Here is a 26156-nt window from a genome sequence, read left to right as displayed (position 1 = left end):
CATTACTCAACCTTAAGCAAGAGACAGCACAGGTTGCAACCATGGAACACTTTAAAATTTGTAAGATGGCACCCTTTTTAAACACTTGATGATGTTGTACTGGAACAACCGCAGGGAGTCATATGGAAACATCAGAAACTTACACCTGATTGCTGTTATGTGTCGCTTGTTCTTCCAAGAATTGCATGGAATTTGTTCTGCGCCAGGTTTGCAGCGTATAGAAGTTCCAATCTGGCAAACATCTACAAGTCACATAGTAGTCCTCACATAATACATCAATTGATTTGCAATGGACATATCTACTTACAGATTGTGTATAAACATGCTCAACTTATTCTCATGTCTTCAGGTCGGAAGGGAGCGGTTTATACTTTGAGCAAAATGTCACAGGGGCTTTGATCCAGTAGCACATCATTCCTTTTGTCTGACTAAATGACACGGTTTTGATGGACAGTTAGACAAAATAGCATAAATTGGGTTTTTGCTTGGTCTAGGATAATTTTCACCCTGGGCCCTTACACCTGGCTCGATCGACCCTTATCGACCAGAAGTAGTCGTTAATCCAAAGAAATAACAACGCCGCCGCAGCTTCTTTCTTTCACTCGGACCCATATTACGAAAGCAAGAAAGGCAGCTACCGGCCAGCAGACGAGGGGCATGCAGACCCCACGGCACCGGAATTTTTCACTAGTACGACAGATGGTCGAAGCGTCTGCGCTAGCATTCCCAGAATTCCGAGCATTGCCACCATGTCTTGCTAATTTTCTGATGCCTCCTAATCCTATATGCTTCCAGCAACATTGACTACGATTTTTCTATTGAAGCTTTAGAGCTGATCCCGATTTTACTGCATTCTGATATACGTTTAGGTTTCACCATAGTGTGTCAGCAATTGCATGCAAGAGGGTCGGGGAGGTTAGTGAAGAATGGAAAAGCAGCAAGTGAAAGGGTGAGCTTTTAAAAGTAGAGGATGTAGAAGTATTGTCACGCCTGCGGTCTTAATGTTAGCCACGTCACCCATCATGTGGTACACAGACCCAGTGATGTTGTAATAAGTTGTAGCAGAAAGGAGAAAAGTCACTTGCATATGTTGATCGATCCTTCAATGTCGCTTAATAGTGATATAACTCACCATGTTATAAAGTGACTACCATCATATGTAGACCAGGCCGGAGTATGTCACTGTTTATGTTGCCAGTTATTTTCAGTAGATTTACACTTTGGACAAACCAAAAATATGTATGTGCAATCACCACCAGGTGTCCATTAAGTGAGGAAATGAGCTAGACCCAAAGCAATAGTTTGACAGGTTTAGTTTGGGTATATTACTAAAATCACCTAGAGATACATCCAAGTATAAACTAGTATAAGAAACTAGTGTTACATATTGGTACTACCATCATTCTGGATGTATTTTTTTTCTAACGTCCAATTGAAGCAAGTTACACAAAAAACATGGGGCTAAAATATATTTGTCATCTAATGCAATTTAGTAAACTTCTTTGCATTGTCTCTCTTACATAGTATTGGCTACGTGAGAGTATCTTGTGCCAGGAAAGAGAGGCTGTTTTCTTAGCACTACGTATCCTAGTAGTGGGCTGCAAAGGGGGAGACATTTCAGTAGTGGCATATTGTTGCTTGGATCTCCCTAACTTCCTGATGCCTCCTGCTCCTACAAGTAGAGAGGCAAGACATAAATGCCATCCAAGTATTATTTTCTGACAACTTAATCATCATTTTTAATTTGTCAGTCAGAATGACTAGAAACAATCGAGATTTCAAATGTGCAGGCGTACAAGTTGTGTTTGTGAGTATTGCATGTGGCAAGAGGAAAATGAAATGGGCAAGGAATGGGACTCCTCCCTTTTAAAGATGGATCCAGGAGGTAGAATCAATTTGTGTGGGGCCTTGATTATTAGTCGTCTCCCTGATCTCGGCAGCCACCTTCCATTGGCCGCAAGTCACGCAACTTCGTACTGTTCTTTTAAGTGCTGTGTTTGATATTGTTATTCCAGTGACCCGGTAGTGCCGTAGTGGCCGTCATGGTTAAAATTTTCAATGAAATTTCACATATTTCGATGAGTTCCAAAATTGTTTTCTTTTCCAAACTAAAAACCTTGGTGGTGGTAATCACAAATAGTTAATTTCTCTTCCTTTTCACAAATAGTTTATTTCTGTACTTTGAGGAATAACAAGGCAATGTTTCCGAGTTCTGTCGTATTTTAATGGACAGTAATTCCCCATTGTCAATATGGTTTTCCTTTTCATTGAGTTGCATATAATTAACCTCATCTCTGACCATGCTGCATGTAATATTTTTTGATGTTTTTTTTTTCTGAAAAAGAGGATAACTCAATCCCGACAGGGGTCCACCTCCTGTCAGGCCACCACACCCCAGATACAACAAGAATTTTCTGCTCCGAACAGCAGAAGCAGATTGGAGCGAAATTACCACCTCGGCTCCCCAGTAGGTAACTTGTTGTAATTTGCCACAGAATTTTACTTCCTGTCCAACAGAAATCTCAATCCATCCAATATAGTTTAGCGATGTGTTGGTTCATGTAAAAAAAATTAGAGGGATGACCATTACTGATCCTCAGAATGTACACAAAAAGTTTTACACATTGCCATTGTACAGTGCAAAAGTTGCAACCATGAAACACTTCAACTTTGAATCATAAGATGTCACACATTTTGGACACTTAATGATGTTGTGCTCCAACAATTTTAGGGAGTCAAATTCTGCACCATATTGAGAGATCATAAACTATACCTGATTGGTGTTATGCGCAGCTTGTTCTCTCGGAATTTTACGAATTATGTTTTGCAGCAGGTTTGCAGCATATAGAAGTTACAGTCTAGACTCGTACATGTTACTTTGTCTTGCGACATTCTATTTGGCAGTGAAAATATTTTCCCTTGAATGGACGCCAAAAGGAATGGCAATCAAAATTCAGTGTAACACAAAGGAGGGCAAATCGAAAGGAGAGGGGGGCAAACACAGAAGCAGGTGCAGCCGAGCTGTGATAGACCCGTGCGTTATTGTCTTCAAGGTACTACAGGTTTCCAGATACTAGTAACCCAAAAGCACATATCAGCCTGTGAGCGCAGACCCTCCCTGTAATAAGGATACAAAGGTCCAAAAAGTTGCATATTAAACAAAACGGATGCACTAGCAGGACAAGCACGGAGCAACAGCATGTATGCACTGATCTCGCTATCCCGTTCTCGCCGGAGGAGGTGGGGAGGTCGATCGCCTCAATGAAGGCGGGGTCGGCGCCGGGGCCGGATGGCCTGCCGGTTGCCTTCTTCCAGAAATTCTGGAACGTCCTAAAACCTGTGATCATGCCAATGTTCCAAGAATTCTATATCGGAACATTTGACATGGCGCGTATAAATTTTGGTGTTATCACCCTGATCCCATAAGTAGTTGGGGCGACGGACATTCGCCAATTCAGACCTATCACAGTTATCAACGTCCTGGAGCGCATCTTCTCTAAAGTATGCACAATTAGACTCGCACTGGTAGTCGAGAGGATGAACCACCCACTTCAGACAGCCTTCTTGAAAGGGAGACGAATTCATGACGAGCTTCTGTCCCTGCATGAGATTGTGCACGAGGTACGATCGCGTGGACAAAAGGGTGTCTTCCTCAAGCTGGACTTCCAGAAAGCCTATGATCGGCTAGACTGGGATTTCCTGCGGCTCGTTATGCAGCGCAGAGGCTTTGAGGACAAATGGTGCAACTGGATTATGCAGTTGGTACGGTCTGCCAAGACTGCGATTAACATTAACGGTGATGTGAGGCCGTTCTTCTCATCCTCCACGGGAGTGAAGCAAGGGGATCCGATACCCCCCTGCTCTTCAATCTCGCCGTGGACGCTCTGGCAGGCATCCTGGACAAAGCTAGGAGGGCCGGCCACCTCTCGGGAGTTGCTAGTGTTGGGAATCGAAGCAGAATTTTAAAATTTTCTATGCATCACCAAGATCAATCTATGGAGTCATCTAGAAACGAGGGAGAGAGGAGTGCATCTACATACCCTTGTAGATCACGAGCGGAAGCGTTCAAGAGAACGGGGTTGATGGAGTCGTACTCGTCGTGATCCAAATCACCGAAGATCCTAGCGCCGAACGGACGGCACCTCCGCGTTCAACACACGTACGGAGCGAGGACGTCTCCCGCGCCTTGATCCAGCAAGGAGGAGGGAGAGGTTGAGGAAGAGGGCTCCAACAACAGCACGACGGCGTAGTGGTGGTGAAGCTGCAGTACTCCGGCAGGGCTTCGCCAAGCTCTTACGGAGGAGGAGAGGTGTTGGGGAGGGGAGGGGCTGTGCCTTGGATGTTCTATGCAGCCCTCCCCTTGCCCCTCTATTTATAGGGGAAGGAGGAAGGGGCCTGGCCCCCTCTAGATGAGATCTAGAGGGGGGGGGGGGGGCGGCCAAGGGGAGGGGCCTTGCCCCCCAAGCAAGGGGGGCGCCCCCTTTAGGGTTTCCCCCCCCAACCCTAGGCGCATGGGCCCAAGGGGGGGCTATGGCCTGCCCATGTAGGGCTGGTCCCCTTTCCTCTACAGCCCATTAGGCCCTCCGAGAGAGGTGGCCCCTCCCGGTGGACCCCCGGAACCCCTCCGGTGGCCCCGGTACAATAACTATATGCCCCCGAACCTTTCCGGTGACCGTATGACAACTTCCTACATATAAATCTTCACCTCTGGACCATTCGGGAACTCCTCGTGACGTCCGGGATCTCATCCGGGACTCCGAACAACATTCGGTAATCACATATAAGTCTTCCTAACAACCCTAGCGTCACCGAACCTTCAGTGTGTAGACCCTACGGGTTCGGGAGACATGCAGACATGACCGAGATGACTCTCCGGTCAATAACCAACAGCGGGATCTGGATACCCATGTTGGCTCCCACATGCTCCACGATGATCTCATCGGATGAACCACGATGTCGAGGATTCAATCAATCCATATACAATTCCCTTTGTCTAGCGGTATGATACTTGCCCGAGATTCGATCATCGGTATCCCGATACCTTGTTCAATCTCGTTACCGGCAAGTCTCTTTACTCGTTCCGTAACACATCATCCCGTGATCAACTCCTTGGTCACATTGTGCATATTATGATGATGTCCTACCGAGTGGGCCCAGAGATACCTCTCCGTTTACACGGAGTGACAAATCCCAGTCTCGATTCGTCCCAACCCAACAGATACTTTCGGAGATACCTGTAGTGTACATTTATAGCCACCCAGTTACGTTGTGACGTTTGGCACACCCAAAGCACTCCTACGGTATCCGGGATTTGCACAATCTCATGGTCTAAGGAAATGATACTTGACATTAGAAAAGCTTTAGCAAACGAACTACACGATCTTGTGCTAGGCTTAGGATTGGGTCTTGTCCATCTGTAAGTGCATCTAGTGCCACCCCTAGTTGGTTTTGGAGTATTGACGACAAACCTAGTTGAGGGACTAATGTGTTTGTGAGAATTGCAGGATAACACAGGTAGAAGTCCCTCATTGATTCAGTTTTACTACCAGAGATGACCCCTAAAAATGTATGAAGACATTGAAGTCAAAGGTGGTATATGAAGATATTCACATTGAAGACTATGACAAAAGAAGACACGTTATGAAGCCTATGGAGCTCGAAGACTTAGATCTTTCGTAGTTCTTTTTCTTTTGTGTTGATTCATAGGAACCACCGTACTGTTAAGTGGGGTCCAGGAGAATAAGTCAGAATGACTGAAGTGATGCCTAAACCAAAAACCTATGTCTTCGAGTGAAGACAATGAGAGCGAATCTTGTCCAGAGCCGGACAAGTCAGCTTTGCTTGTAGCCCAAGTAAAGTTGCCATGAGAGTTTGAAATCTGACCGTTGAGACACGTGTCAGTTCCTTAGTGACCCAGGGTCATTTTGGACAAATCAGGTCGGGTTGCCAAGTGGCTATAAATAGCCCACCCCCTACAACCATAAATGGTTGGCTGCTCAGATTGAGAGTACGGCTTTTGTCGTTTGAGAGCAACCCACCTCGAAGCCTTTGAGAGAGAGAATTCCTTGTGAGGATAAAGCACTAACCACCCAGAGCCAGAGAACATTGGGCATCACTTAAGTCTTCTTGTCTGTGTGATCTGAAGACTTATTACACTTGAGGACTGTGCATCCCCAGACGGTTAGGCGTCGCGTTCAGAGCATCCAAGAGACATTGTGGATTGCCAGTGAACGAAGTCTGTGAAGGTTTGGGAGTCTACCTTGAAGACTTACCAGAGTGATTGGGCGAGGACTATGTGACCTTAGCTCAAGGAGAATACGGTGAGGACTTGGTGTCCTGAGCTGCGTGTTCAGGACTGGGTGTCCGGGACCGTGTGTCCTAAGGTTTAAATACCTAGCCGCTCCAACCAGACGTACAGTTGTTACAGCAACTGGAACTGGTCCAACACATCATTGTCTTCAACGAGTCACTGGTTTCATCTTCACTTCCTTTTACTTACTGATCACTCATTGTGAAGTCATTGCGTGTCTGTTCTATCTTTTGTGTTCACAACGTGAGTGTATGATCTATTTGGCTTCATAGTATCTTCCTACCTGATCCTAATTACCCTACAGCTATTTGTCACTGTGCTTTCACTCTGTTGATACTTGACCATGGCTTGCCTAGTGTAGTTTAAAGTTTCCGCTGCATAGTAATAGGCATATCTCTACTGTTTGTCTTCATAACTTCCATGTTTTGAAGACTTCCATAAAAATCGCCTATTCACCCCCCTTCTAGTCGATATAACGCACTTTCAATTGGTATCAGAGCAAGGTGCTCCCTTGTTCTGTGTGATTCGGTTTAACCACCTGGAGTTTTAGCTATGTCGACTGCAGGGATAATTAAAGTCTCCGCTGCGTGCCCCGTCTTTGATGGAACTGAATATCCCTACTGGAAGAATAAGATGCGTATGCATCTTGAAGCCATTGACGTCGACCTATGGTATGTCGTCGAGAACGGCGTTCCCAAGGCTGGAGAAGGTGTCACTGTTGCTGATATTATGCTTAGTGTTTGCATGTGTGCTCGATTTCAAGCGGCACCAAAGGAGTCGCATCACTTAGCTGTGAAGCGAATTCTTCGATATTTGGCTCACACACCAACTCTAGGATTATGGTATCCAAAGGGCTCAGAGTTTGATTTGGTTGGATTCTCGGATGATGATTATGCTAGTGACAAAGTTGATCGCAAGTCTACATCAGGCACATGTCACTTTCTGGGACGATCACTTGTATGTTGGTCTTCAAAGAAGTAGAACTGTGTATCTCTCTCCACTGCTGAATCTGAATACATTGCTGCTGGATCTTGCTGCGCTCAGCTTCTGTGGATGAAGCAAACACTCAAGGACTATGGCATTCATCTGAAGCAAGTGCCACTTTACTGCGACAACGAAAGCGCCATCAAGATTGCCAACAACCCAGTTCAGCACTCGAAGACAAAGCACATTGAAATTCGTCATCACTTTCTCAGAGATCATGTTGTGAAGGAAGACATTGATATCATACACGTCAACACTGAAGAGCAATTGGCAGATATCTTCACCAAGCCCTTGGATGAGAAGAGGTTTTGCAAGTTACGGTGTGAGCTAAATATCCTGGAATCCTCAAATGTCCTGTGATCAGGCACACATCCTAACACTTATGCATATGATGACTTAGATGTGCAACACACAAAGTAAAGTATATCTTCAATCAATGAAGACATACATTCTAAGTGTGAATACATTAATGTGGAATTTGACTTCGGAGCGCCACGATAATTGTGCGCCGTGTCTGGGTCTAATACTTCCTATACGGTGGGTAACGCCACCACCAAACGTTCTATTTTGAAGTGTTTCACTCATGGCGTTACCTTGCAATGTCTTCACATTTGGTTTGGCTTCGAACATATTATCATGATTATCTTCACTGTGTTGACTATATATATATATATATATATATATATATATGCTAGTGTTCTGTCCTCTACAACATTCACTTATAGCTATGTCTTCGTGTTGAATCTTTTGAACTAAGTGAATGTGATCGGACCCCAAACTTCTCTATGCTTTCTATCTCAAACTCTATCTCTCTAAGTTATATGCATTCTATTGAAACTGTCGAATGTCTTCACTGCGTCCTTGTCAGCAGAAGATATAGAGATAACCATAAAGTCCGTTTTCAATGCTTATTCCTCCACATAAAATCCGGAGAAGCAGGAACGACCACCCGACAATCCAGGCGTGCGTGGGACGTGGAACAAACCCCAAACTTCTGCAAACTGGCCACGCGTTCCTCAGATGTGAATCGCCAGGGGCACCTGTGTAATAGCACAGTGCCGCCCTTGTGCCTATAAATACACACTCACAGCGGTAACTATCTCTTCTTCGACCCTCGCACGAACCCTAGCGCCACCGCTAGCTCTCGACGACGCCGGCGACGAAGCGCTTCGCTGCCGCAACCTCTCCGACGCCGTCTTCACGCCGACCACGGACATCATCCTCTCCGCCGTCGCCGTAGGTCTCCTCCATCGCCAAGTTAGGGCACGGACGAGTGAACTGCTCGGCCTCATCTCTCGCTCCGTCTAGCAGTTCTCAGTGTGGTAAATAAAACTGCCTTTTACAGCACCGTTGATCCTATTGATCTGTCACTTTCTACCACAAGAAGTTTCTGCTGACACAAACTAGATCTCTCTCAAACTGCATCTCATAACATGCCTAGAATATTCACTTGTGCTTCAAAAAGTAGTTAGATTCCTCACTTGTACTGATCTGTGGATTCGTACAAATCTGAAACCAACTTCTTATCTATGAGTGAATGTCTTCGCACGATGAGGTCAATGTCTTCTAAACTGATTTATCTTCAAAATCTTCTGAGAATGCATATGACCTCTTCCCCTTCCCTCGCACCTTAATGCTGTCACAGGTACATGTCCGTGGGAGAATCCTTTGGTTCTCATAGTCTGCATTCATTTGCAGAGTTCTTACAGCATCACATAAATTCTCCTGAAGCCAGTTCCTGTTGGTCCAGCAAAAGAAAGCCTTTGAAGCCTTTGAACGTCTTGAAGCCTTCCAAGTTAAGGTTTATGGCTTCAGAAACAGCAGCAAGAAAGGGGGGCAGACAGCGATGTGGAGGAACATCTAAAGATCTGCCTGATGAACTGGCAGAAATGTATAAAACAGATCCTGAAGAGAATTATGGGCAGCGCAAGACCCGAATCCAATGGATTCGACGCTATTGGACAGAACAATGGTTCAAATACCGCTTCACAACCAAAGAGTATGATGAGAAAAGTGCCATCAAAAGACCGTGGGGAGACATCTTATACAAGAACCTTGTACCCAGGTCCAGAGATGAAGCTATTGCCCAAAGCTTCTATCCATGCATGGTCTGTGGGCCACAGCCTGATGATGCACATCCGTCGTCACTACTCTGGTGTCGTGACGACAATCTGTTCAAGCGCAACTTCTAGTTTGCCCAACAATCAGTGAAGCAGAACAAGAAGAAATTTGGGTTAGACTTCAACCCTGGTCCCTCGGCACCAAGGGCAGATGGCACACGCGACGCAGAACCCAATATCATCGGTCCGTATGCCAACCTAGAGGGCCTCATCACCCGCATCTTAGTCCAAGGGACTGCCGTGAATGACCCTCCAGCTGACTCTGAGTCTGATGAAGCTCCTGCTGTACCGAAGCCAAAGCAGTCGAAGAAGCCAAAAGCTTCAAAGCCGGCCCCTTCACCAAAAATCTCAAGGGCGAAGCCATTGGCAACTGCACCTCCTGAAGACAGTGTGCAGTCTGAAGACGTATCCCGCGTCTCCAAGCCCCAGAAGGCCAAGATGCCTCAGCCACACACCAGCAAAGAGCTCACAGCTGCTGCCATTCTGCGCAACGAAGCCATTGATCTGTCAAGTGATGAAGATCTTGGAGATGACGCTCTCGAGCAGCTCATCAAGAGCAAAGAAGAAGCTGAAATCTTCAACAATTTGCCTCTCTTTGATGTCGCCATCATCCACAACTTCATCGACGAATGGTTTGCCACACCAAACATCAGCTTCGAAGATCTGCAGCTGCCCGTTGGCCTCAGCGTCGCCTTCCAAGGCGCTATTGCTTCAGAACTTGCCATTGCCCAGCGCATTGTTGAACTGAAGCAGAAAATTGATCATGAAAAGGCACAGTTCAAGAAGAATATGGCCAAGCTCAGCGTGCAAGAAGTGAAGAGCTTCAAGATCATGTTGCATGAGCTAAAGGAAAACTTTCTGAAGAAGCGTGCAGAAGCTCAGGGTTCACGTGAGCGGATGAAGTCTCTGGCTGACAGATGTGTGCAAGCCTACAATGAGGCTGAGAAGCGCAAGGCACTTGGGCGTCCTGGCATCGACCCCAAGATGGCCACAAAGAAAAGGAAGAAGACTGTTCCAGCTGAACCAGAGGCACCAAGGCAGGAAGCAGTTCCGCTTGTCTTCCCAACTGCAACGACTGGCTCGAAGCCAAAGAGCCGGTCCACAGCTTCAGAGCTCAAGAAGACAAGAACTGCTGAGGCTGAAGCCAGGAAAAGAAAAAGCTCTGAAGCCTCTCCTACTGCCCCCAGCAAGAAAAAGAGAAAGACCAAGAATTCTCGAGCTGCTCCCACAAAGCCCTTGATAGTTGAACCTATTTCTATGGTTCACCCTGACGCAGAACATCAACTGACGGTGCATGAGCCTGCTTCCACAGAGGCTCCTGTTCCTGAAGACATTCCAGCAGCTGATCCCATCACTGCTGAAGACATTGGTCATCGTGACAATGTAGAAGATGATGCAGCCCTTCCTCAATTAGAACACAGCAAACTCATCAGCATTGGTCGTCCACTGACGCCAATTGCACAGGATGCTTCATGGGCGGATCGCCCTCAAGAGGAAGAAGACAATGAGGCCTAGCCCACTCCAACCCCACAGGCGTCGTCTGCATTCCGCAGGCTTCGCAAAGGTCCAAGGCCTCAAGTCTATGAAGACATTCCGGCTGCATCAGCCGCAGAAGAAGCACCACAAGAGCCCACTCCTATGCTCCACCAAGAAGCAGTTCTCCAGGAGAACGTGCTTGTGACCGACCCTCCAGCTAGTCAAGCGGAGGCTGAAAATATTGAGGCTGCCACAACCAACACTGAAGCCAATGTGGAGCCCTCCCCACCAAAAGCTTCAGAAGACAGCGAAGCTACTGATCCAGACACTTCTGTTCCTGAGTCTGCTGCAGGTCCTCAATTTGATTACCATGTTGAGCACAGGCCTCATGTCCAGAAGCCAGTCCAAAGGCTGCCGAGGTTCCTAGGTCCTGCATCAGCACCTGTCTCCTTTAACATCAATAGCTTCAAGGCAGATAATACGTTCTTCAACAGCTCCAAGAACCCCTATTCAAGGGAAAGGATTTCATCAGATAGGTTCTGGAGCTATCCTCAGCGCAGCTACTATTCATGCATCCTATACAACCAAGGTCGCATCTTCCCGCACAAGCGCCTTGATGTTGAAGCCATTGCTGGTCTGCCCTGTTTAGAGGAAGCGTTGGTTGCTTCAAGCAAGTGGGTCTACTGCAGTTCGTAACTGATGAAGAGCACTGGAATGAAGAGCTTCTGCTGCAATTCTATGCCACCCTCCACATCAAAGGATACAACAGAGATCCGAAGACTTGGGCCCTGGAGTGGATGACCGGCAATGTCCATCACGAAGCCAATGCATTTGATATCATTGAGCTCACCGGCCTGCCCATTCCTGGCGAATCCTTCGAGGAAGGATGTCCACTACACACTGAAGCTCTTGAGAGCATATTCCAGAGGCCTGAACCGAATATGAGTCAGATGCTCTCCATGATGAAGCCATTGCCCCATGATTCTCCTTATCCAACAGAGTTCTTCATTGAAGACTTTGAGTACCTGCCCAGAACCATCTATCACATTATCTGGTGGACTCTCTGGCCTATCAAAGGGCACTCTCCAAATGCCAAGATCGAGGGTGCAATGAAGACTCTGATATTTTGTATACTTCATGGCAAATGCTTCAACGCACAGGACTTCTTCATACGCCAACTTGCTGCATCAGGCTCAGATTTACTTGGTTTGAAGTTCTATGCTCCTTGGGTAATGAGACTGATCAAGCTTCACTCTGCGATCTCATATCAGGCCTCAGCCCGCAACCATCGGATCTTCTTGCCAGATGTGGATACCTCTGCTGAAGCTAGATATCCTGAGCCTGCCAAGCAACCTTTGAGTCTTCAGAATGCAGAACACCAGAGCTTCACTCAGAATGTTGAAGGTGTTGAAGCCATCTCCAGGGTGTATCCTTTGGCTGGCACTACACGTGCACCACACCCTGCTTCAACTGAAGCCACTGACAGTGCCACTGCTTCAAGACCCAAGAAGCGCACTCGTGTTCTCAACGACCGAGAGCTTCTTGTGGCCCTTCATCAAAAGCAGGATAGGCATCATGACTGGTTGAAGAGATAGGTGAAGAGCCTCTTCGTAGATGTAAATCGCATCCGAAATCTTGCCACCAAGAACGCTTTCATTGCCCATGAAACCTGTCGCCGCACATGGAAAGGGCTAACGATGATGCTTTCTGAAGCTGATCTTCAAGAGGATGGCTTCACTGAGAGATTCAAATTTGACTCCACACCTCCTCGAAGAGCTGTGTTGCTGGGGACTCCATCTCTTGAAGACTCTGAGTTTTCTTCCTCTGCTGCCACAGTCACTGCCAGAATCATTGATGAAGAAGACGATGCTACCTCACCGCCACCTGCTTCAGCACCTCCAAGCTCTTCAGCACCGCCAAACAACGCCAACAACCCTGCTACTTCATCTACTCCTCATGGGAACGAGTAGAGGCTCTATGTCTTCAAACCTTTTTGGTCATTACTGACAAAAGGGGGAGAAGCATATGAGATTGATAGTCTTCAAGCGGGTTCATATGGGCGGGTGCCTTATATTTTGCTTCGTGCTTACAACTCTCGTTTTTGCTACATTTGGTTCTTATGAGTTGTAACACTTAAACCAGATGGTCGTCTGCTACTTGTTTGCCACCCTGCTTTGCGAAGATAAATTCCGCATGTGCGACGATAAATTCCGCACTTATCTCATTCTGCAGACGTCCATTTTCCATTATGCATGTCATTATCTTCATATACTTTCACATGCATAGTGGATTGTCATCATAAGCTGAAGTGGATCTCCACAAGTACAACCTGCCATGTGCATTTGCATTCCAAAAGCAAATTAACTTATATGCACATCTTCAGGGGGAGCCCTTTCAACTTATGAAGACAATTCCTTATCCTTTACAATTTCACAGACTATATTCCCCGTTGAAAACTTCAACTAGTTTGTCATCAATCACCAAAAAGGGGGAGATTGTAAGTGCATCTAGTGCCACCCCTAGTTGGTTTTGGAGTATTGACGACAAACCTAGTTGAGGGACTAATGTGTTTGTGAGAATTGCAGGATAACACAGGTAGAAGTCCTCATTGATTCGGTTTTACTACCAGAGATGACCCCTAAAAATGTATGAAGACATTGAAGTCAAAGGTGGTATATGAAGATATTCACATTGAAGACTATGACAAAAGAAGACACGTTATCAAGCCTATGGAGCTCGAAGACTTAGATCTTTCGTAGTTCTTTTTCTTTTGTGTTGAGTCATAGGAACCACCGTACTGTTAAGTGGGGTCCAGGAGAACAAGTCAGAATGACTGAAGCGATGCCTAAACAAAAAACCTATGTCTTCGAGTGAAGACAATGAGAGCGAATCTTGTCCAGAGCCGGACAAGTCAGCTTTGCTTGTAGCCCAAGTAAAGTTGCCATGAGAGTTTGAAATCTGACTGTTGAGACACGTGTCAGTTCCTTAGTGACCCAGGGTCATTTCGGACAAATCAGGTCGGGTTGCCAAGTGGCTATAAATAGCCCACCCCCTACAACCATAAACGGTTGGCTCCTCAGATTGAGAGTACGGCTTTTGTCGTTTGAGAGAAACCCACCTCGAAGCCTTTGAGAGAGAGAATTCCTTGCGAGGATAAAGCCCTAACCACCCAGGGCCAGAGAACATTGGGCATCACTTAAGTCTTTTGTCTGTGTGATCTGAAGACTTATTACACTTGAGGACTGTGCATCCCCGGACGGTTAGGCGTCGCGTTCAGAGCATCCAAGAGACATTGTGGATTGCCAGTGAACAAAGTCTGTGAAGGTTTGGGAGTCTACCTTGAAGACTTACCAGAGTGATTGGGCGAGGACTATGTGACCTTAGCTCAAGGAGAATACGGTGAGGACTTGGTGTCCTGAGCTGCGTGTTCAGGACTGGGTGTCCGGGACTGCGTGTCCTAAGGTTTAAATACCTAGCCGCTCCAACCAGACGTACAGTTGTCACAGCAACTGGAACTGGTCCAACACATTATTGTCTTCAACGAGTCACTGGTTTCATCTTCACTTCGTTTTACTTACTGATCGCTCATTATGAAGTCATTGCATGTCTGTTCTATCTTTTGTGTTCACAACGTGAGTGTATGATCTGTTTGACTTCATAGTATCTTCCTACCTGATCCTAATTACACAACAGCTATTTGTCACTGTGCTTTCACTCTGTTGATACTTGACCATGGCTTGGCTAGTGTAGTTTAAAGTTTCCGCTGCATAGTAATAGGCATATCTCTACTGTTTGTCTTCATAACTTCCATGTTTTGAAGACTTTCATAAAAATCGCCTATTCACCCCCCCTCTAGTCGATATAACGCACTTTCACCATCACATCATTCTCCTAATGATGTGATCCCGTTATCAACGACATACAATGTCCATGGTCAGGAAACCGTAACCATCTATTGATCAACGAGCTAGTCAACTAGAGGCTTACTAGGGACATGGTGTTGTCTATGTATCCACACATGTATCTGAGTTTCCTATCAATACAATTCTAGCATGGATAATAAACGATTATCATGAACAATGAAATATAATAATAATAACTAATTTATTATTGCCTCTAGGGCATATTTCCAACAGTCTCCCACTTGCACTAGAGTCAATAATCTAGTTCACATCGCCATGTGATTAACACTCACAGGTCACATCGCCATGTGACCAACAACCTAGAGTCTACTAGACTCAATGATCTAGTTCACATCACTATGTGATAAACCCTCAAAGAGTTCTGGGTTTGATCATGTTATGCTTGTGAGAGAGGTTGTAGTCAACGGGTCTTGCCATATTTAGATCCCTATGTATTTCGCAAAACTTTATATCGTAGATGCTGCTACCACGTTCCATTTGGAACTATTCCAAATTATTGCTCCATTATACGTATCCGGTATCTCTACTCAGAGCTATCCGGACAAGTGTTAAGCTTGCAACGACGTAAATCTTTATGTCGAACTCTTTATCACCTCCATAACCGAGAAACATTTCCTTATTCCTCTAAGGATAATTTTGACTACTATCTGGCGATCCAGTCCTAGATCACCTTTATACCCTCTTGCCAGACATGTGGCAAGGCGCACATCAGGTGCTGTACTCAGCATGGCATACCGTATAGGGCCTATGAGAAGAGCATAGGGGACGACCTTCGTCCTTCCTCTTTCTTCTGCTGTGGTCAATCTTTGAGTCTTACTCAACTTCACACCTTACAACTCAGGTAAGAACCCCTTATTTGACTGATCTATTTTGAACTCCTTCAAAAAACATGTCAAGGTGTGCATTCTTTGAAAGTATCATCAGGCGTTTTGATCTATCTCTATAGATCTTGATGCCCAATATGTAAGCAGCTTTATCCAGGTCTTCCTTTGAAAAACACTCTTCAAACAACCGTTTATGCTTTCCAGAAATTCTACATTATTTCGGATCAACAATATGTCATCCACATATACTTATCAGAAATGTTGTAGTGCTCCCACTCAGTTTCTTGTAAATACAAGTTTCTAGCAAACATTGTATAAACCTAAAAGCTTTGATCACTCCATCAAATCATATATTCCGATTCCAAGATGCTTGCTCTAGTCCATAGAAGGATTACTGGAGCCAACATACCTTTTAGCATCCTTAGGATCGACAAAACCTTTTATTGTATCACATACAACTTTTCTTACGAAAACTGGTAAGAAAACTTGTTTTGACATCCATCTGTCAGATTTCATAATCGAAAAATACAGCTAATGCTAACATGATTCCGACAGACTTAAGCATCACTACGGGTGAGAAAATCTCATCGTAGTCAACTCCTTGAACTTGTGAAAAACCTTTTTGCCACAAGTCGAGCTTCATAGACGGTAACATTACCGCCCACGTCCGTCTTCTTCTTAAAGATCCATTTATCTCAATGTTGTGCTGGAGATGACAATGAATCGGGGTGCTTCAGGGGAGCTCCTTGCGTGGGGCTGCGTTGATGTGGCAGCCAGTTTTGCGTTGACTGGATCCAACGGCTACGCTCAAAAGGATCCGACGAGTCACGGGGTGGGGTCGTGGGGTTGCTTGTTTGGCAAGTCACGGTAGGTTCTGTTCGATTTTGAGTCCAAACAAGTGCATAGTCGTCTCTTCTTCTTTGCATACTAGTAGGTGGGGCGCGCCCTGGGCGCGCCTCCTGTGTGTTCTTGTGCGCACTTGCCTTGGCTGTGCAGCTGTGCACGTGCATATGCAGGCCAGGGTACAAATCACAAAAACTTAGAGAAAAGTGTTCATTCAAGAGACATAGCAAGGTAATAGGTGCATATTATAAGATAGTAGGTCACAATCTTACAAGGTGGATGATAGAGCACAACATTGAATTGAAATCAAAGACTAACATGCTCCAAAAGAAAAACGATCTTCAAAGAAAAGTAGAGTTCATATATATAGATAGCAGGTGCAGCTGATGGCGATGTTCTAGAGATTAGCTAAAGATGATAGATAGTTCATATATATAGATAGCAGGTGCTGCTGACGACGTCGTGTCTTGAGACAATGGACGGTGAGGGAGAGGCGGCGCCCTTCCTTGCATATCTTCTTTGAACTTTAAGTTTGCAATGAACTTAATACATTCTTCAAGACAAGCAAAACTTGTGGATTCTTGGGGAAAAATCTGACCATAGTATTCAAACCTATAGAAGTAGAAGGAACCAAATCAGCATCATACTTATTTGAACCGATTCAAGAACAAGCAGATCTATGCAGATAAGGGATGTATTGTGTTTCATGCATTAGGAACAAAATATTCAAGCAGCACCATCGAATTGCTAGTAAAAGGGGGTAGAGCAAAAGCATGTATTTAAAGAGAGCACCTCCTAATAAAAGTTTCAAGAGTATAGGATACCTCTTGAGTTCTAAAACTTGAACTAAGATTTTGAGACTTGTCGTTAGTTTAGTACAACTTTAGTCGGAAGGAGTAGTAGCTAACATCTTTGGAATCACAGAAAAACAATGGTATATTATGCCTAACGCTATACGGTCCATCATAATTTTATCTTCCTCGAGTGTGTCACTGAGATTGGTCAAGGTAATGTTCCCCGATGTGAATTTGAACCATTAAAACATAAGGATCAAAGACTGGGGGATGGGAGATAGAAGCAGATCAATGATTGAGCTCTACTAAGGATACAAGGCACAGATATAAGAGATACTACATAAGATGGTAATGAGTTGGACTGCTCTACAAACAAAAGTGAGCAAACCAGTATGTAAAGCTCGTTAATTTTGGTCTGGAGGCATCAGGATGGAAGTAACAAACATAAATAATAGTTACCAAATAAAATTGTTAACAAAGACATATTTAGATACATCAAACATGCCGCTCCTCTGGTCGGACCTCCTCCACATCCAAAGACGCCCCGTCACTACCAGAATAAGCTACGTTGCCGACGGCCTATGCCGACGGCCACCGTCGGCATAGCCCCGTCGGCAACTCGTACGTCGGCATATCCCAGGGCGGTCGTCAGCATAGCAAAGCAGTCGGTATAGGCCGCTATGCCGACGGCGTCTGTACCACCGTCGGCACACATGCACCGTCGGCAAAATTTTCCGCCTAACGGCTCCGCCGTCAAAACCGAGCCAACCATGTGCTGACACGTTGCACAGGTATCCCGACGGTAAAGCCGTCGGCATAGCTCTAGAACTTATGCCGACGGTCTAACCGTCGGCCTAGCAGTGCCACATGTCAGCTGCTGGGCAGGCCTGGCGCATAGCTACGCCGACGGTTAGACCATCGGCATACTTGCTGACCATAACAAAAAAAAACAATTAAGGCTAGAAATTTACGAATGCAATTAGAGACATGATTCTAGAAATTAAATCCCAACAAACAAATATGTGTAAGAGAACTGCACTGGCAACAAGTGAGCTGCGCAAACACAACCAGAACAGCAAAGATGGCTTCGAAAACTGAATCAGTTAGTCTTCCAGCTCACACTGAATACAACTACTAGTGCTAGTAATCAAAATTAAATGGTACGGCCATCCACTCTGAAAATCAGTGCACAGATAAACGTCACAATCCACATTATTAACTTGGAAGAAAAAAACTTGTTGGTTGGGAGCGACCTTGTGTTCGTTGGATGCCGTCGCCGTCGAGATCCAAGTCAAAGTTTTAAGATATTTGCTTCTCAAGATGCAGAGCATTTTTGTCAACCTACACAACAGCACCACCACCAGCAATACTATGAGCGACAATCCAGACGGCCACCACAATTAGCTAGTAAGACATTAACACCATAATATGAAGCAAACAGAGCAATCCCAATGTGCAAAGGAATTGTACTGATTCCATTGAAACAATACCGTGGCATAAGTAACAGGTGCCACAAAACAGAGCTAGCTGCTGAGTGTAGAGCAATACTAGTATAATTTCAAATTCAGAGGACAGTTACTAAGCCATAAACACTAGATAAGCATCTCAGCTCAGGGGACAACAAAACTATAAATTCCATTGCATCAATATCAATAGGATGGCATAATGATCAGGTGGCACAAAACAAAACAAAGCTGTGGGGTGAGTCTAGCACAGAAAAACAACGGTTTGGCCATCAGTCATAGCTCTCAAGATAAAACAAAAGAGGTCTCAGTTTTAAACTGAAAAGAAACAACTAGTTATGAGAGCTTTTTCAATAGTAACTTGGAGATGCATAAAGAACAACTAGGTACGACTCACCCTGGATGCATGCATGCATGAGCATCCATACTTGCAGTGCAGGCAGTAAATAACAAACTACTATATTTCCCAAAGTATATAATAGCTTTGTAAAAAAGAGGATTGTATCAGCCAGGCACTTCTCCCAGGATCAATGTATGCATGCAATTCATCCAGGCCCAGCATGATGCTAAATCCTACTCATGTTGCTAGCACATATACATATATACACAACAAGAACGAATTCACAGGCACAAAAATGAATATCCCCTGGATAGCATGGTAATGAACCACTCACATGCAATTTGATAGGACTAGTACTAGTGATAACAATCCAACAATGTCCTAACAGCTGCAGCAACACGCACACATCAACTGCCTGAATACTGGTGAATAGCAAAGTCTATCCATACTTGACAAAGGAGCAAATCAATGTCAAGTTCATCTCAGATGTGTGGTTCATGACAACGGTAGCAGTTAACAAGATTACTGAATTTTAATTTGTGGAAGCAAGGAAACAAGCAATAGAATGCCTATCTCGTTCAACACTAGAGTAACAGCAGTAGCAAATTCAGTCCAGCATGTGAATAAGTAAAAAATATAGATCAACAGGGAATCAAACTAGTTCAAAGAAATCTGTAACAAAATTTACAGTAAAAATCATCTAGTATTAATCAATGGTTCTGTTTTGATCCAAACTAGATGAATTCAAGGCTAATCTATTAGTCTAGTAGCAATCATCTAGTATGTGACAGTAGAGGAGTAAGTGTTATTGTACAGTTAGAAAAATACACGTCATGTGCATGGCAGCAACCGGAGGGAACATAGGATGGAGAGGGGCTCACCATGGTGGTGCTTTAGCCGATGCAGTGCACCGCCGTCATGCCGTGGCGGGAGCCGCCGGAGGGAGCCACCGCCTCGCCGGAGTTTACCCGCTGCGCGCGTCCGCCCCGCAGCCACCGGGTGCAGGAGTACCATCCACGAGGCGGAGCCGCCCATGGGACTTGCGGTGGGCTTCGGAGAGGGCGGAGCAGAGTCGCTGTCGCCGCGCCGGAGTTGGAGGGGACGCCACCCTCGGAACCCTAGCCATCAGAAGGGGTCGTGGCTGAGCTCTCGGGGCCACGAGAGGCGGATCTGGCCGGAGGGAAGGGAAGAGCGGAGGCAGGGGGCTCGGATCTGTGCTGCGCGTTGGCGAGGCTCGCCGGAACATGCCGGAATCGTGCGGCGTAGGCAGCGGTGGCGGGGGTAGGGAGAGACGAGAGAGAGAGAGGAAGGAGAGAGGTGGCAGGGAGGGAGAGGTGGGGCTGGTGTCGTGTGGGGTAGGCTGCCCTGCCACGTCACCGATCCGTGGGAGGTTGCTTCCAACCAATAGGAAGCCAGCACAGATTTCGTGTTTCTTTGCACAGTTTTTTGAACAGGAAATACTCATGTTAAAATTTAGTAAAAAAATAAAAAAAATCCAAATCTTCTAGGAATAATAAACCAATACCATGGAAAATTTCATATTTATTTACACCTTGTTTGCATTTAAAAAATAAATAAAAACATCCGCAAAATGACGAATGTTATGGTCTAATTCATGGCATATTTATAGTGATATCATATTGTGTATAAGTATGCATCTTAGAATGGAAAACAATTTTGATGAAGGGAGTTTTCATTTTATTTTCGAGCAAAATTTAGTTTTCAATTTCTGATTGCCGAAAAATATTATTTTTTTGTGTAAAAACCATACTGAATACTTGTTGCTGGATCTAACCATTAAAATCCACGGAAAATCATACGGCGCTGGAAACCCTCGGGACCGGGCATGGTGTCACCATATAGCCCTTGTAGGGTGTGGTAAAAATCTGAGCGCGTTTCGCAAAAGGCTGACCGGAGGCCCTTTGTAAATTGCACCATCTTCGAGGTAGTATCTAGCTATCGGGAGGGAAAGTGTGTGGTTTGTGAAGGAAGGGTGTTGCCCGTTGCTCTGTTGAACTCGAAACTTCTCGTGATCTTAAAGGGGGGGGGGGTATTACATGACATGTGCCAGGACATGGCATTTTCGGGCCCGCTTGGAATATTTGAGACATTTATTGCATCCGTAGGGTTTCAATGCGGGAAATTACAGATATGCATGACAACCACCTGAAATGATGTCAAAAAGTGGTTTGTACAATCGTATATGATGTCTTTTCGGAATGTGTATACCTAGTGCAACAAAAGGAGGGGAAGGACACACCACCGGGGGGCGAATGTACCTCGGCGGCATGCCGGATCTAGCTGTTAAAATCCACAGAAAACATACGATGTCGGAAATCCTCAGGACCTAGGACGATGTTCATATGTTCCTTGTAGGGTCTAGTAAAAGTTTGAGTGTGTTTCGTAGAAGCCTGACCGAAAGCCACTTGTAGATTGCACCATCTCCTAGGTAGTATCTGGCTATCAAGAGGGAATGTGTCCGGTTTGTGAAGGAAGTGTGCTACCCGTTGCTCCATTGACCTCGAAACTTGTCTTTCTCTCAAAGGGGGGCATTACATGACATGTGCCAAGACATGGCATTTTTTGGGCCCGCCTGGAATATTTGAGACATTTATTGCATCCGGTTCTATACCCAACACGCACGATCCCCCCTCCAAGCGACGGTGGCATTGCCGTCCGTGGAGGGGGACAACACCCCGGACACCCAAGACGGGCATCTACACATGCCACATCACTTTCACACATGCATTGGGACACGGTACGGTGTTTCGATGGCATTGCTACACCTTGAAGCCCCACCGACAGGACTAACCCTATTCCCGTTGACCAGGAGCTCTAGGCCTTTGACTTTCGTCGGACGGGCTTTGACCAGTGGACTCTTCCACCTGGTTACGATAGGTCAGCCCATAGGAACATCCACGAACACGGCCTAGACCCAACCAACCACTAGATTCCCTCTGGTTCTACCTGATGCACACGTTCCCCCCCTCCAAATGACGTCGGCACTGGCATCCGTGGAGGGGGCAACACCCCGGAGACCCAAGACGGGCGTCTATGCATGCCACGTCACTTTCACACATGCATCAAGACCGCGTGCGCTATTTCGGTGGCATTGCCACAACCGGAAGGCCACCACGAAGCCCCTTGGCCAGGAGATCTAGGCGTTTGACTTTCGCTGGATGGGCTTTGACTAGTGGACTCTTCCAACTGGTTGTGAATAGTCATCAGGGCCGTCGATGGAGGGGGCCGAGGTGGGCGACCGCCCAGGGCCCCCAAATATTTGGGGCCCCTAATCACTAAGTATTAGTCTATTAGCTGTAGGTTTAAAATCAGGAAAAATAAAGCTCATGAGCCCATTCGCCCAAAACAGCATGTATAACAGGCCCATGAGGTCTAGAGAATCGATCAATCGATCGTTTTTTTGCCATAGTGCACTGATTGCTAACAGGCCCCAACAACGCCCGTTGGTTTTGCTTCCTCCGATCGCCCACCAGAGACTACGGTGCCAGATCTACCTGAATGCCTGCCTGCTTCGGCATCCGTCGATCGCCCACGGCCCATCAATTACGAGCGCCATCACCTCTGGTCTTCCACTATCAGGTAATAAGTTCATTTGTTTTGATTAGGTTAGGCGGGAAGTGCCGAACGAGGCTAGATTTAGGACACAATTAAGTTTGAACTCAGTAGTTCTTGATTTTTTTGGTTGTTGGAAAATCATCATATATGTATCGTGTGATTATTTAGTTCGACCCTAATGTAAATTTAGGGTCCTATTTTGATTTTTGCCCCGGGGCCCCAAATTTTTGGAGACGGCCCTGATAGTCATCCCATAGGAACATCCCCGAACACGGCCTGGACCCAACCAACCAATAGATTCCCTCCAGTTCTACCCGACACGCACGATTCCCCCTCCAAGTGACGGCGGGACAGCCGTCCATGGAGGGGGGAAACACCTCGAAGACCCAAGACGGGCGTCTATGCATGCCACATCACTTTCACACACGCATCGGGACCCGGTACGGTGTTTCGGTGGCATAGCTACACCTCGAAGCCCCACTGACCGGACTAACCCTAGCCTCGTTGACCAGGAGATCTAGGCCTTTGACTTTCTCCTGGCGGGCTTTGACCAGTGGACTCTTCCACTGGTTGCGATAGGTCAGCCCATAGAAACATCCCCGAATATGGCCTGGACCCAACCCACCACTAGATTCCCTCCGGTTCTACCCGACGCGCACGATTCCCACTCAAAGTGATGGCGGCACTGCCGTCCGTGAAGGGGGGGGGGGGGAGGGGGGGCACACCTCGAAGCCCAAGAAGGGCGTCTACGCATGTCACAACACATTCACACACGCATCATGTCCTGGTGCGAGATTATGATAAGAAAATCATTTAAAAGTTATCCAAATCTAGTGAAGTATCAATTACTTGTGATTTTTACTAAGTATAAGGACCTATATGCAAAATTACGTGAAGTTACATTTTAAAATAATCAAAAGTAAAAACAAACAGGATATTCATAATCTATGGAAAATTCTGCCCCAATTTCATATATAATTTGTGTATGTTTAAGTTTATATAAATTAGATTTAAATTAATCAAATCTAAAGTTTAGTAAAAAAATGCAAAATGAGAAATAAAAAACATATTATATATATGTCGACGGTATCCCCGTCGGCATAGAAAGCCCACGTGATTTTTTGCCAAATAAAAAAAAATGTACAAGCTATGCCGACGGCCTCCATCAAGGCCGTCGGCATAGAGGTGACGGCGTCGACCCTCCGTTTGGACCTGGGTCGGCGGACCCACCTGTGTGCCAACGGCGGCTCTATGCCGACAGCCCCCGTCGGCATAGTGGAATATACGCCGACGGCCTTACTACGCTGACGGCCCCCATCGGCATAGATGGAGGTTTGCCGACGTCTTTAGTACGCCTACGGTCTTTCCGCGGCCGTCGGCATACCACCATCTATGCCGATGGCAGCCGTCGGCGTAGAGAAGGCCGTCGGCAGCGGCCGTTATTCTGGTAGTGCGTCGTCCAGCTCGGGTGGCCTCCTCTGCGACCTTCCGGAGGTAGCAGCGTCGGTGGGCACCATCTGCAAATTGAACAGCAAGGTCATGCCTCCATATGAGGCCTCAACAATCACCTTGCCGTCCAGAACGCCCGCTGCAGAATACGTTGGATTTCACAATTTTAAAGTTCTTTGTGTTCCGGTTATGCTAAACCCTAATCAATAAAGCTTGGCCGGTGATATTTTTTGTAAAACGTGTTCATTGGTGAAATGCTTGTCACAGCGTGGAGTTGTGTTGCAGAATCAAACGTTGTCTAAGAAAAGATTGTGAAGGCTAACACTAAACAATAGTGCAGCTCCATTTTTGAAATTGTTCATTGATTTGTAGCTGCAATAGACGAATTCAAATCATCTCCTCTTATATCTGAACACTAATCATTTATCTCAGAAATGAAGTGGATCAGTGTATTTATTTTTATTACTGCACAGGCTATGTTTCTTTTCACCAAATAACATTTTTTCTACTATATAAGAGCGCCACAACTGCCAAGCTGCCTTTGTACGACGTACATTCAGTTTTCAGGTTGTAAGATATGAGTCCTTCACATGCATGGAAGAAACAGGAAAACTGGAAGATCACAAACACAATCCATGTCACACCATTAGAACTAACTGTGAATCTAATCTTGTTAAATCAATACATGTATAAACCTTATGACTGAAAGAAGGGACATATAGCAGAACGAGCAGTGTTTGGGCAATGAGAAAAAAAGACATGATCCAAGGCGCATTATGCTTTCCAACTCTAGTATTACTATTTCTTTAAACACTGTTATTGTAATAGAGAACATGAAATATTGATTATATGTAACTTTAGGCCATCGGTTGGTCCTCTGACTTTTTTTAGAACACTTACACTGTTGACTACTGAAATTTATTCGGAAAGGGCCTAGAAGTTTGATATTTATCAAGCACCAAACATTTAGAACATTCCGAGAACAATTATAGTACAATGTCGTAGGTCCACTGTACGATCCATTGGATTCACAGGCAGGACAATTCACTAATAGTTGATAAATACAAAGTTTGACACCCCCCCCCCCCCTCAATACACACACACAAAAAAAAGGTCCAATTGGGCATTAATGATGCTACTCCATTACAAAACATTGGCCGTTCCACGTCTGATCATAAAAAATGTGCATCGATTTATTATTCTTTTTGCATCCAAACAACCACATTATCAAATCATACCTACACCACATGCGGATACATGATTTATAATTTGCAGAAGCATGTAAATATATATATTGATTGCAAAAACATACCTACACCACATGCTTCTTCAAACTTCCCAATATCCAAGGATTGAGGGCCGACAGTGCAGCATCTAGCTGTGCAGGGTTCTTAGTTAGCAAGAAACACTTCAGATTCACAGCATAAGGAAACATAACAAATTCTTTGCTTCAACTCCCACAAAAAAACAAATAATGCAAACTGTCTATTGAAAGTGAATTGAAAAATGAACAGGCGGCAGATATACTTTCATTGAAACGACTACCTAATAAGAGCAAGACGATCGACAAGTGCATTGGTTGGGTATTTCGTGGCAACCTCTATCCTCCGCTCTCACATGCCACGTCGGATAGAAAGAGTAATGAGAAGTGATTAGTGGGGCTTACTGGACAGAAAGAGAATAGTATGATTCCCAGTTTGATCAGAAAAGAAGTAGAAGATCAATATGTTAGTTGAGGTACAGTATGAGGTACACCGCCGTGAGCGCCGCCATGAGCTCCAGCGTCTCACCGGAGCTGCAGCAGGTGTACTGTCGCGGGCGAGCATGCCGATGAGACGACGAAGTCCACTGCAGCAGGTGTACTGTCTACCTCAAATCAACAAAATCAAAAGGAATTTTGAAATGATTTGATTCTACATAATCAACTTCCATGGATCAAATGCATATAGTATAATCTAATGTTATTTGCGAAACCTTTTGAACTACCAACTACTAAGTTGCATCCAAGTACGAAATATAATTTCAGGCAGAAGCTCACCTCGACAGTAGATTGG

The 26156-nt window shown here is 45.4% G+C and overlaps 1 long non-coding RNA gene across 2 annotated transcripts; it reads right to left on the bottom strand.

The window, feature by feature from the left end:
- Positions 1 to 23995: 23995 nt before the first annotated feature.
- Positions 23996 to 25920, bottom strand: LOC147978157 (uncharacterized). Of its 2 annotated transcripts, none has more exons than XR_015599545.1 (3): positions 25648 to 25920; positions 25415 to 25480; positions 23996 to 24170 (listed from the first exon to the last, which is right to left on the bottom strand). It is a non-coding gene; the product is annotated as an uncharacterized LOC147978157 (long non-coding RNA). The 2 variants fall into 2 exon arrangements; XR_015599546.1 differs by lacking the exon at positions 23996 to 24170 and adding an exon at positions 25203 to 25340.
- Positions 25921 to 26156: the final 236 nt, after the last annotated feature.

The sequence above is a fragment of the Triticum urartu genome, chromosome 3A, assembly GCF_056163025.1.
Source record: "Triticum urartu cultivar PI428250 chromosome 3A, HENAU_Tu73, whole genome shotgun sequence".
Taxonomy (NCBI): Eukaryota; Viridiplantae; Streptophyta; class Magnoliopsida; order Poales; family Poaceae; genus Triticum; species Triticum urartu.
The sequence above is the reverse complement of the archived record's forward strand: the minus strand, read 5'-3'. Positions and strand labels throughout refer to the sequence as shown.